This window comes from Saccopteryx leptura, chromosome 2 (genome assembly GCF_036850995.1).
Source record: "Saccopteryx leptura isolate mSacLep1 chromosome 2, mSacLep1_pri_phased_curated, whole genome shotgun sequence".
In the NCBI taxonomy this organism is placed as follows: Eukaryota; Metazoa; Chordata; class Mammalia; order Chiroptera; family Emballonuridae; genus Saccopteryx; species Saccopteryx leptura.
This window is the reverse complement of record NC_089504.1, coordinates 132,125,338-132,138,270: the sequence shown is the minus strand read 5'-3', so window position 1 is coordinate 132,138,270 and position 12,933 is coordinate 132,125,338.

Below are 12,933 nucleotides of genomic sequence, written 5' to 3'. Positions count from 1 at the left end.
TGCTCACTTTGTTAAAGATGCCACTGCCCACTCCACTGATGGAAGCCCGGTGATATTAATGTGTGTTGGGGGTGGGCTGTGGGCGGGCAGGATCCTTGTAGCCTGGGGCTTGGTTTTAGGACTAAGCCTTTCCCACCCTTTTTGATGTGGGTGGTACAATTCCATCATGCCTCAGATAAGTGACTTTGTGTTAGAGACTTCCCTATTTTGAATATTGGATTAAAGGTCTGGATTTCTACACTATAAAGTAGGACAGACCCGGAGCTTGCGCTTTCACTCTCGGTTCCTGAGATTAGCATTAGAAAGCAGAGCAGAGAAAGGCCAAGATGGCGGAGTGCTGAGTGAGAAGCCAGTTTGTGCCAAGTTTGTGCAGGGAGAAGGAAGGAGATGGGGAACAGAGGTGAATAAGGCTGGTGAGCTAGAAACCTTTGATTCTAGGAAACTTGGATAAGTCAGTAGTAGCTTTGTGAGCACTGAATGAGTGGGTTTTGGAGCCCAGTGTGTGTTTTTACTTGCCCGCGGGGTGCAAGCTAGGATTAAAGATGATGGCCCACCAGCTCTTGGCTCCGTTGTTTCTTTACCGACTGTCCGAATCCAATGCGAACCTGCATGGGCCAGGCGACTGTGATGGTAGCCCTGGCTACTGGCTTTACACCCTCTCTCTGGCTCTCTCTGTAAATAAGTAAGTAAATAAATAAATAAAGGATTTCTTTTTGCTTTGTTTCCTTGGAGGGCACAAAAGTGGAGTGCCTCCACAGAAACATCCTGCGGCTCAGAAAATGGAAGATCCAATTCCAAAGCTGTTCAGTCCAGGGCAGTCTCTTCAATGGATGTATCAAGTACATGACTCCTGGACATTGACAGAGGATTCAAGTGTCGGATGAAGGGTTGGCTGTTCTCTGCCTCGAAAATTCCCATTTTGGTTGCCAGGTGGATCCTGGTTGGGGCACATGTGGGAGTCTGTCTCTCTCCCTCTCCTCCTCTTACTTAAAGTTCCTACTTCATTTACTTCCCTGTGATCTTGGGAATGATTATTGACCTATTTTATCTCCCATGAAAGATTGTTTCAATACAAGATCTGGTGAACTACCTAGCTACAGTGTCTAAATTAGATGAGAGTTATCAGAGATCTCTAATCAGGTAACAACTGAGCTGAGATTTGACAGTTGATAAGGAAAAGAGCTAGGATAAGATGATCTTGCCAGAAGGGGAAGCATAGCTCCAAAGCAGAAGAGTTTGGTGAGTTTGAGCCCAGGAAGTCGCCCAGTGTGGCTAGAGCAGGGTGATGAAGAAAAAAAAAGGGAATGAGAAGGGAACAGAGAGGTCATCAGGGGAAGGCCACATTGGCCCTTGTAGTTCATGGAATGAATTTTGACCTTTATGTTTAATGCTGTATGGCAGTAGCCGCAGCCACCATCACAGCTGCCTGGCCCATGCAGGCTCGCATTTGATTTGGACAGATGGTAATGAAACAGCGTAGCCAAGAACTGGTGGGCCATCATCTTTATCCTAGCTTGCACCCAGCGGACAAGAAATACACACAGTGGGAAAACACTTCCCTTTCTATTCAGGGCTTCCAAAGCCACTGACTTATCCGAGTTTCCTAGAATCAAAGTTTTCTACCTCACCAGCCTTATTCACCTCTGTTTCCCATCTCCTCCTGCACAAACTCTGCACAAACTGGCTTCTTCTTCAGCACTCTGCCATCTTGGCTGCCTCTCCTCTCCTCCACGTGGCCTTTCTCTGCTCTCTCTAATGCTAATCTCAGGAACTGAGAGAGAACAAACTCCCGGGCTGCCCCATTTTATAGTGTAGAAATCAAAACCTTTAATCCAATATACAAACAAGGAAGTCTCTGATACAAAGTCACTTAGGGTGGGAAAGGCTTAGTCTTAAAACTAAGCCTTAGGGCCTGACCTCTGGTGGCACAGTGGATAAAGCGTCGACCTGGAAATGCTGAAGTCGCTGGTTCGAAACCCTGGGCTTGCCTGGTCAAGGCACATATGGGAGTTGATGCTTCCAGCTCCTCCCCCCCTTCTCTCTCTCTCTCTCTCTCCCTCTCTGTCTTTCTTTCTCTCTTCTCTAAGAATGAATAAATAAAATTTAAAAAAAAATTCTATTAAAAAAAAACAACTAAGCCTTAGGGTATAACGACCCTGCCTGCTTACAGCCTGTCCCCCACACCCAATGCAAATTATAAGCTAGCAAACCTATATATCATATTTACAAACTTATTGGACCAACAGATGCATTGGAAATCTCTTAAAGGATTGCAAGCATAGGCATCCATCCTGTGATTTTTTTTTTTTATAGAGACAGAGAGAGAGTCAGAGAGAGGGATAGATAGGGACAGACAGACAGGAATGGAGAGATGAGAAGCATCAATCATTAGTTTTTCATTGCGCATTGCAACACCTAAGTTGTTCATTGATTGCTTTCTCATATGTGCCTTGACCGCGGGCCTTCAGCAGACCAAGTAACACCTTGCTCGAGCCAGTGACCTTGGGTCCAAGCTGGTGAGCCTTGCTCAAACCAGATGAGCCTGTTCTCAAGCTGGTGACCTCGGGGTCTCGAACCTGGGTCCTCCGCATCCCAGTCTGATGCTCTATCCACTGCGCCACCGTCTGGTCAGGTGATTTTTTTTTTTAATGAGGTGAGGGGAGGTAGACTCCTGTGTGCTCCCAACCAGTATCCACCTGGCAAACCCCACTGTAGTACAGAGCTATCCTCAGCTCTGGCCACTCTGGAACCCATCAAGCCACTGCCTGCAGGAGGGAAAGAGGGAAGGAAGGGGGAGAGGGAGAGAAGCAGATGGTCACTTCTCCTGTGTACCCTGACAGAGAATTGAACCCAGGATGTCTATATAGGGTGATGCTCTCTATTCACTGAGCCACTGGCCAGGGCCCATCCTGTGATAATTTAATTTTTTTTTTTTTTTTTTTTTTTCATTTTTCTGAAGCTAGAAACAGGGAGAGACAGTCAGACAGACTCCCGCATGCGCCCGACCGGGATCCACCCGGCACGCCCACCAGGGGCGACGCTCTGCCCACCAGGGGGCGATGCTCTGCCCATCCTGGGCGTCGCCATGTTGCGACCAGAGCCACTCTAGCGCCTGGGGCAGAGGCCACAGAGCCATCCCCAGCGCCCGGGCCATCTTTGCTCCAATGGAGCCTTGGCTGCGGGAGGGGAAGAGAGAGACAGAGAGGGAAAGCGCGGCGGAGGGGTGGAGAAGCAAATGGGCGCTTCTCCTGTGTGCCCTGGCCGGGAATCGAACCCGGGTCCTCCGCACGCTAGGCCGACGCTCTACCGCTGAGCCAACCGGCCAGGGCTTGATAATTTAATTTTTAATTTTATTTTATTTATTCATTTTTAGAGAGGAGAGAGAGACAGAGAGGGAGGCAGAGAGAGAGAGAAGGGGGGAGGAGCTGGAAGCATCAACTCCCATATGTGCCTTGACCAGGCAAGCCCAGGGTTTTGAACCGGTGACCTCAGCATTTCCAGGTCGACTCTTTATCCACTGCACCACCACAGGTCAGGCCTGATAATTTAATTTTTAAAATGAGCCCTCTGGCTGCTTGTGGAGATTGGATTGTAGGGATCAAAAGAGGAAGCACAGAGATCAGATAAGAAGCTATTGCAGCAATCCAGGTGAGAGGTAAACCCAGGTGGTTTAGCTGGATTGTGGTAGCAGTTAAGATGGACAGAAACAGTGACTTTGGTGTGTATTTTGGAGGAAGAACCACAAAGACTTGCTGATGGCTTGGATATGGAATATGAGAGAAAGAAAAGAATCAGGGATGAGACCTAAATTTTTGGACTGAGAAACTGGGCGGATTAAGTCAGTAGCTTTGTGAGCACTGAATGAGTGTGTTTTGGAGCCCAGTGTGTGTTTTTACTTGCCCACCGGGTGCAAGCTAGGATTAAAGATGATGGCCCACCAGCTTTTGGCTCTGTTGTTTCTTTGCCAACTGTCTGAATCCATTGCGAACCTGCATGGGCCAGGCTGCTGTGGTGGTGGCCTTGGCTGCGTCTCACCAAGACAGGCAAGACACAAGAGAAGTCAAGGGAAAAGCAGAAAACCTACTTTTCCCGTGGAGGGCAAAGGATCAGGGCGGCCCCTGCAATGGTGATAGCAGGATCTGAGAGAGCGAGCCCCCAGTCTGTCCCCATTTTATAGTGTAGAAATCAAAACCTCTAATCCAATATACAAATAAGGAAGTCTGTGATACAAAGTCACTTATCTGAGGCATAATGGGATTCCTCATAAGCAGGGGTCCCCAAACTTTTTACACAGGGGGCCAGTTCACTGTCCCTCAGACCATTGGAGGGCCGGACTATAAAAAAAACTATGAACAAATCCCTATGCACACTGCACATATCTTATTTTAAAGTAAAAAAACAAAACGGGAACAAATACAATATTTAAAATAAAGAACAAGTAAATTTAAATCCACAACCTGACCAGTATTTCAATGAGAACTATGCTCCTCTCACTGACCACCAATGAAAGAGGTGCCCCTTCCGGATAAGTGGGGGCCGGATAAATGGCCTCAGGGGGCTGCATGCAGCCCGCGGGCCGTAGTTTGGGGACCCCTGCTCATAAGAGTGCACCACCCCCTATCATGCAACAAGTCAAGGGTGTGGGGAAAAGCTTAGTTTTAAAACTAAGCCTTATGCCCTGGCCGGTTGGCTCAGCGGTAGACGTCGGCCTGGCGTACAGGAGTCCCGGGTTTGATTCCCGGCCAGGGCACACAGGAGAGGCGCCCATCTGCTTCTCCACCCCTCCCTCTCTCCTTCCTCTCTGTCTCTCTCTTCCCCTCCCGCAGCTGAGGCTCCATTGGAGCAAAGATGGCCCAGGCGCTGAGGATGGCTCTGTGGCCTCTGCCTCAGGCGCTAGAATGGCTCTGGATGCAACAGAGTGATGCCCCAGAGGGGCAGAGCATCGCCCCCTGGTGGGCATGCCGGGTGGATCACAGTTGGGCGCATGTAGGAGTCTGTCTGACTGCCTCCCCATTTCCATCTTCGGAAAAATGAAAAAACAACAACAAAAAAAAACAAAACTAAGCCTTAGGCTATAATAACTTTGCCAGCATACAGCCTGTCTCCCACACCCAAAGCGAGCAAACATATATATCATATTTAAAATTTTACTTGTCCAACACTGTATGTGTGTCTCTCAGTAGAGTATAAGCTCTATGAAGGCAGGGATTTTTGCTTATTTGGAGTAGGTGCTTAATAAATATTTGTTGAGTAAGTGTGTTAAGTAAACTTACTGAAAAGAAGTCTGTGGGAGGAGCATGTCTGTATGGGGGAAGTGTAGGTCAAATAAGTTTGTAAATATGATATATATGTTTGCTCACTTATAGTTTGTATGGCGTGTGGGAGACAGGCTGTAAGCTGGCAAAGTCATTATAGCCTAAGGCTTAGTTTTTTGTTGTTTTTTTTTTTGTATTTTTCTGAAGTTGGAAATGGGGAGGCAGTCAGACAGACTCCCGCATGTGCCTGACCAGGATCCACCCGGCATGCCCACCAGGGGGTGATGCTCTGCCCATCTGGGGCATTGCTCTGTTGCAACCAGAGCCATTCTAGTGCCTGAGGCAGAGGCCATGGAGCCATCCTCAGCACCTGGGCCAACTTTGCTCCAATGGAGCCTCGACTGCGGGAGGGGAAGAGAGAGACAGAGAGGAAGGAGAGGGGGTGGGGTGGAGAAGCAGATGGGTGCTTCTCCTGTGTGCCCTGGCCGGGAATCGAACCCGGGACTCCTGTACGCCAGGCCGTGCTCTACCACTGAGCCAACCAGCCAGGGCTGTAAGGCTTAGTTTTAAGGCTGAGCCTTTCCCACCCTTTTAATACTAAGATCTTTTCAATATCCTTCTAATACTAAAATATTCTCAAAACTAAGCTTTTCCCCACACCCTTGACTGTTGCATGATGTGGGGTGGTGCACTCTTATGAGGAATCCCATTTATGACTCAGATAAGTGGCTTTGTATCAGAGACTTCCTTATTTGTATATTGGCTTAAAGGCTTTAATTTCTACACTATAAAATGAGGCAGATGGGGGGCAGGAGGGGCGCTCGCTCAGATCCTGTCATCAGCATTGCAGAGGAGAGGCAGCCAAGATGTCGGGAGTGCTGAAGGAGAAGCCAGTTTGTGCAGAGTTTGTGCAGAGAGAAGGAATGGGGAACAGAAGTGAATAAGGCTGGTGAGGTAGAATCCTTTGATTCTAGGAATACTTGGATGAGTCAGTGGCTTTGGGAGCCCTGAATGGAAAGAGAAGTGTTTTCCCACTGTGTGTATTTCTCACCCGCCGGGTGTGAGCTAGGATTAAAGGTAATGGCCCACCAGTTCTTGGCTCTGTTGTTTTATTACCATCTGTCCGAATCAAATGCAAACCTGCACGGGCCAGGTGGCTGTGATGGTGGCCGTGGCTACTGGCTTTTCAGGAAGAAACAACCAATTCAGTTTAGACATGTTAAGTTTGAGATGCCTGTTAGGTATCTTGGTGGAAGTATTGAGTAGAGAGGTGGACACCCTAGTTCTGTCAGGGAAGAGGCCTGGACTAGAGATACACATTAGAGCAGTGGTTCTCAACCTTTCTAATGCCGTGACCCCGCATTACAGTTCCTCATGTTGCGGTGACCCCAAACCAAAAAATAATTTTGGTGGCTACTTCATAACTGTAATTTTGCTACAGTTATGATTCAGAATGTAAATACCTGATATGCACTATGTATTTTCCGATGGCTTTAGGCGACCCTGCCGGGGTCGGGACCCACAGGTTGAGAACTGCTGCATTAGAGAATCATTATCGTGAAGATCGGGATGCCAGTGTCAAGGGAGAGTGTAGAAAATAAGGAAGTCCCAAGACCAATACCTGGGCACTCTAGTGTTTAAGACAGAGGAGGCACCAGCAAAGGAACAGAAAGAAGAGTGTGGATAAAAAGAAAAGGTAAGAATGGCACCAATCGTCCAGCCTCCAGTTAACCATCCCTGGTTCCAGAGTACTCTCTCATAGTCTGGCACTATTTGCCCCAGAAAGATGTAGCTTACAAAGGAGGCCCCATTTGCAGTTTCTTCAGGATCTTTGCCCATCTGCTCAGGGCCCCAGGCTCCTTCTGGAGGATTAGAACATGGTGGTTAAGAAGACAGGCTTTGGTTTAAAACTTCAGCAATATCACTGACCAGCTTGTGACTTTGAGTAAGTTACCTTTCTTTGTCTTAGTTTTATCATCTGTGGGGAAATAATAGTACTTAACTTGATAGGATATTTTTGAGGAGTAAATCACTACTTAAAATTTTTTTTTCTTATTTATTAATTTTAGAGAGAAAGGAAGTGGGTTAGAAAGGGAGAGAGGAACATAGATCTGTTCCTGTATGTGCCCTGACCCCGGATCAAACCGGCAACCTCTGCACTTTGGGATGACGCTCTAACCAACAGAGCTATCTGGCCAAGGTATAAATCACTACTTACACAAGTGGGTAGTATATAGCAAGTTTAAAAGAAATATGAGCTGTTGGTACTGTTCTTAGGGCTTGGGTCTCAGCATCTCCTTCCTGGTGGTCAGAGTCAAGGACCCAGACTTTAAGTCTAGGCCTTTCCCCGCTCCTGTCCACTAGAACAAGACCAGTTTCTTTCTCACCTAAGGCTGTTACATTCTGGGCACCCAGTCAGAGGACATAGATCTACCTGCTGTTGGTTCAACTATAGGAAGTCAAGTTTAATAAAGCTGTTGACCAGTATGAAGTTATCTTTGGGTTTACAATGCATTTTAAGTCAACATAATACTCTACCTAATGTTTGTACCTGTTTTTTTCTCTAAGGGAGGAGAAACCTTTTGCAAAGGTAGAGTCTCATATACAGACTAAAAACCCTGAAATATTGATCCCCAAGTTAAAGAGTCACAGATAGACTTTATGTGTTGATATATATGTCCAACTTCATTAACATGAGAAAATTAGCACATCTTAATTCAAAAGCCAGTCCTGACCTGTAGTGGCACAGTGGATAAAGCGTCGACCTGGAAATGCTGAGGTCGCCGGTTCGAAACCCTGGGCTTGCCTGGCAGAGGCACGTATGGGAGTTGATGCTTCCAGCTCCTCCCCCCTTCTCTCTCTCTGTCTCTCTCTCCTCTCTAAAATGAATAAATAAATAAATAAAATTAAATAAAAAAATTAAAAAGCCAGAATCACACTTAATGAGGAAACCTAAATTATCCCCATTAAAGTTAGGTATTCCACAAGACTGGCTCCTGTGACTATTTGTATTTGACATTGCTTTGAAAATACTAGCCTACTTAATTACAGAAGAGGGAGGAAAGAGATACAAAATGGTGGGATTATCCTTACTTATGAGAGCCTGCCTGAAAAATTCAAGGACATAAACGGAAAAAATAATACAAATATAACATTTTAGCAAAATGAGCACATATTAATATACAAAAAACCAATTAACAACAGCCAGTTAGAAAATGTAGGGGTATAAAATGTATCATTTGTGATAGCAACAACAAAGTAAACTAAGAATAATTTTAACAATGAATATGCTACATCTGTGTGCCCAAAACTGAAATGCTATAAGGTAGGACACAAAAGGAGGCTTGGATAAATGGAAAGGAAACTCTATTTTTGGATAGAAAGACAAGACTTGCTGTCATAAAGATGCCAACTCTCCATAAATTAATCTATAAATTTAACACAATCTAATAAAAATACTACTACATAACCTGAATATAAAATTCATATGGAAATTTTTGCATTAGGAATAGCTATGAACATTTAAAAAAAGAAGATTAATGAGAGGGGAATAGCTCTACAAGATATTAAACCATTAAAAGCTATAATAATTAAAATAGGGCCCTGGCCGGTTGGCTCAGCGGTAGAGCGTCGGCCTAGCGTGCGGAGGACCCGGGTTCGATTCCCGGCCAGGGCACACAGGAGAAGCGCCCATTTGCTTCTCCACCCCTCCGCCGCGCTTTCCTCTCTGTCTCTCTCTTCCCCTCCCGCAGCCAAGGCTCCATTGGAGCAAAGATGGCCCGGGCGCTGGGGATGGCTCCTTGGCCTCTGCCCCAGGCGCTAGAGTGGCTCTGGTCGCAATATGGCGACGCCCAGGATGGGCAGAGCATCGCCCCCTGGTGGGCAGAGCGCCGCCCCATGGTGGGCGTGCCGGGTGGATCCCGGTCGGGCGCATGCGGGAGTCTGTCTGACTGTCTCTCCCTGTTTCCAGCTTCAGAAAAATGAAAAAAAAAAAAAAAAAAAAAATAATTAAAATAGTAAAAATCAGGAGACACTGGCGCGCATTTATAGGCATCTTGGTCAAGAGAACAAAAGAGAGTCTAGAAATAAACCCAAGACATTTAAAATGTTAGTGTGTGATAAAGATGGCATTGTTTATCAATAGGGAAAAGACGAATTGTACAATAAGTGGTATGGAGACAATTGTGTAGCCATCTGAAAAAAAATAATGTGCTATCTCTACTTTAGTCCTTAACAGTAACAAATCCATATAAATCTTGTTTAAATAAATTTAATACAGTAAAAACAAATTTATAATGTGATAGTGAAAAAAGTATTTTTCAGACTAGCATAAAACTCCTCAAATCATAAAAGACAGTCTGCCAACGTAAAAATCTATAATTTCTGCAGTGCAAACCCCACCATAAACAAAGACAAATTTCAAACTGGGGGAAATATTTGCAATTTATATCATAGACAAAGAGACTAATTTGCTTCATATATACAAAATCCCTTCAAGTCAATATGAAAAAGAACAAAAATCCAATAAGAAAATAGGATGGTTAACATAAAGGGAAAGATAAATGGCTCTTAGATATACGAAAAAAATACTCAACCTCACAAGAAAATTGAAACTACATTTAGATTGGCAAAAATTCCAAATATTTGACAATAGACTTCTGGCATTGTTGTGGGGACATAGGCCCTCTTAGATATTACTGGTAGAACTGTACGTCTCTAATACCTGTCAAAATTACAAATGCATATAATTTCTGATCCAGTATACTTTACATATGCATAATGAACTATATACAAAGTTATCAACCATAACATTGCTTATAGTAGCAAAAGTTTACAAATAAGTCAAACAGCTATTTCTAAAAGAACTTAGATATATTACAGTCCCTCCTTACAGTGAAATATACAGCTAGACCAAAGAGCTATCACAAAAATCTTTATAGGCTATGATTAAAATCATCAAGAGCCATTAAAGAGTTTTCAAGCAGAGTGTGATATGAGATCAGGATTTTAGAAAGATTTATGTGGCCTGTGGAGTATAGATTGAAAGAGTAGAACTAGAGTCAGGGTGATCAGTCAGTATCCTAAATTAGTCACCAAGGAGAAGACACAGAAGATGTAAACTGGATAAGGGCTTGGTGATAGATTAGATGTAAGGGCACAAGAGATGAGGCACGGATAACACTCTGGTTTCCAGCTTTGGAGAGTGATGGTTAATGCATTGAATAGGAAGCACTGGTGGAGAAGCCTGGTTGGGTGAAAAGAAAGGATGAGTTTTATTTGGGTGAATTGAGTTGGAGATGCCAGTGGGCAACGAGTTGAGATGTTCAGTTGGGTGTTTGGATATACAACTCTATGGCTCCAGGGAGAGATTGGAATTAGGGAATCATCATATAGCTGATATTGGAAGCAGTAAGGGAGAATGAAGTCATCTTGGGGTATTTTGTGGCATGAGGAAAGGAGAGAATCCAGGCACTGGAGTGACCCCTAGAGTACACAGCAGAAGATAGTGGGGTCCTACAGGAGCCAAAGGAGTACATGAATGGAGGAGGGAAACCTAGTGTCACAGAAGTCAAGGGAAGAATGTGGTAGCAGGTGTGTGTGTGTGTTTTAACTTTTTAAAATTTTTTTAATAATTAGAGAGAGAGAGAGAAACATCGATTTGTTGTTCCACTTATTTATGGTTGATTCTTGTATATGCCCTGACTGGAGATCAAACCCTTAATCTTGGCATTTTGGAATGATGCTCTAAACAACTGAGCTACCTGGCCAGGACCTGTGGTAGCATTTTAGTGGTCTGTGTCTCTCACTTGATTATAAAATTGTTGATATAAGCTGGGTTTTACTTTTCTTTGTTGTCTGCTCCATCCCAACCTTCAATGAACACAAGGTTTTGCACATAACAGGTATGTCTGTGAACAAATCAGTGCATGAATCCAATCATAGCTAGTTCTTTACACTACTTTAGTTCACACCTTCATTATTGCATCCACTCTATAGCACCTCCACATTGCCTAAACTGCCTCTAAAGCACAGATCTGGTACTACCTTCCTTTTCTTGAAAATCATCAGTGACTCTCCACTGCATACAGAGGAAAACCCTCAGCTTAGCCTTCAAGCTTATCCAAATCCAGTCCTAGCCCAGCTTATTTTCCACAACACCTGGCTTTTACCCATTGAACAACAGCTACACTGACCACTTTCTGGTCCATAAATATGGTCTATGTTTATAGTGCTCTATTTGCTTGCATTTCCCCAGATTCCCCTTTTCCTGCCACCTGTGGTAGTTCTTCAACATGCTGTTGAAATCTCAGTTAGCCCTGAAGGTTTTTCCAGATGCTTACTGCCAAGAACATCTCCTTCTGTTCTCCATTTTACTTTGTACCTGGCCCTGGCCGGTTGGCTCAGTGGTAGAGCATCGGCCTGGCGTGCAGAAGTCCCGGGTTCGATTCCCGTCCAGGGCATACAGGAGAAGCACCCATCTGCTTCTCCACCCCTCCCCCTCTCCTTCCTCTCTGTCTCTCTCTTCCCCTTCCGCAGCCAAGGCTCCATTGGAGCAAAGATGGCCCGAGCGCTGGGGATGGCTCCATGGCCTCTGCTTCAGGCGCTAGAGTGGCTCTGGTCACAACAGAGCGACGCCCCGGATGGGCAGAGCATCGCCCCCTGGTGGGCGTGCCGGGTGGATCCCGGTTGGGCGCATGCGGGAGTCTGTCTGACTGCCTCCCCATTTCCAGCTTCAGAAAAAAAAAAAAAAATACAAAATACTTTGCAACTAAATGACATCACTTGCCCTGTACTGTGTTTGTTACATATGCCAGCTTCTCACTATTTACTACCTATCTCCACACTGGAGTGTGGAAAGGGATTGTATCTCAGTCATCTTTATACAGCCAATACTTAGTAAAGTGCACTCAGTAAGTACTTGCTAAATGAGTGATGGATTGGTGGGTGGGTGGTAAGTCCTAGGAGTACAAGGACTTATCTGTTTATTTTGTTACCACTCCAGTGCTTTTCATATGGTCTGTACCTTATGTTGGCAGTAATCTCCTTGGAAGTTTGTTCACTTTTAAAACCTCACTGCCTAGTACAGAGCATAGCAACATAGTAGGTGCTCAATAAATGTTTAAGGACTTAATGCATATAATTTGCCCTGAAGAGAGCCTCCAGAGAGGCCAATAGCTTTGGCAAACAATGTTTTATATGTGCTTGCTGCCAGCCCTGACAGGCTGCCTTGGCAGGCCAATGGCAAGCTATGTCATGTAAACATGGATCTACTGAGGGACTGTGAAGTGCAGCTAACAGACTGAATTAGTGCTGGAATGGTAGGTAACTGTTCAACTCAGGAAGATGTGCCTCTCCAGGCAGAAATACAGCCTGGAAGAAGCCTCAGAGGCAAGAGCAAGGCAGCTCAACAAAGGAAGAATGGGATAACTTATTCTTTAGGGGAAAGTCTGACTTGGTTTCTATTATATGCACAGTCCTCTGTGCTGGGGGCTGCTACAGCTGGGCAAATAACTGGGCATCTGCTCTTAAAGAGTTTGAAGTCTGGTGAGGCTGAGGACAGGCCCATCAGTAATCCCAGAACAAAGGCAAGGTTGACCAGAGCTGCATGAACAAAGGATAGAGAGAGTTCCCAGGAGAATGGAGGTCTTAGGAAGTATTAGGAGAGGCTTCATGGTAA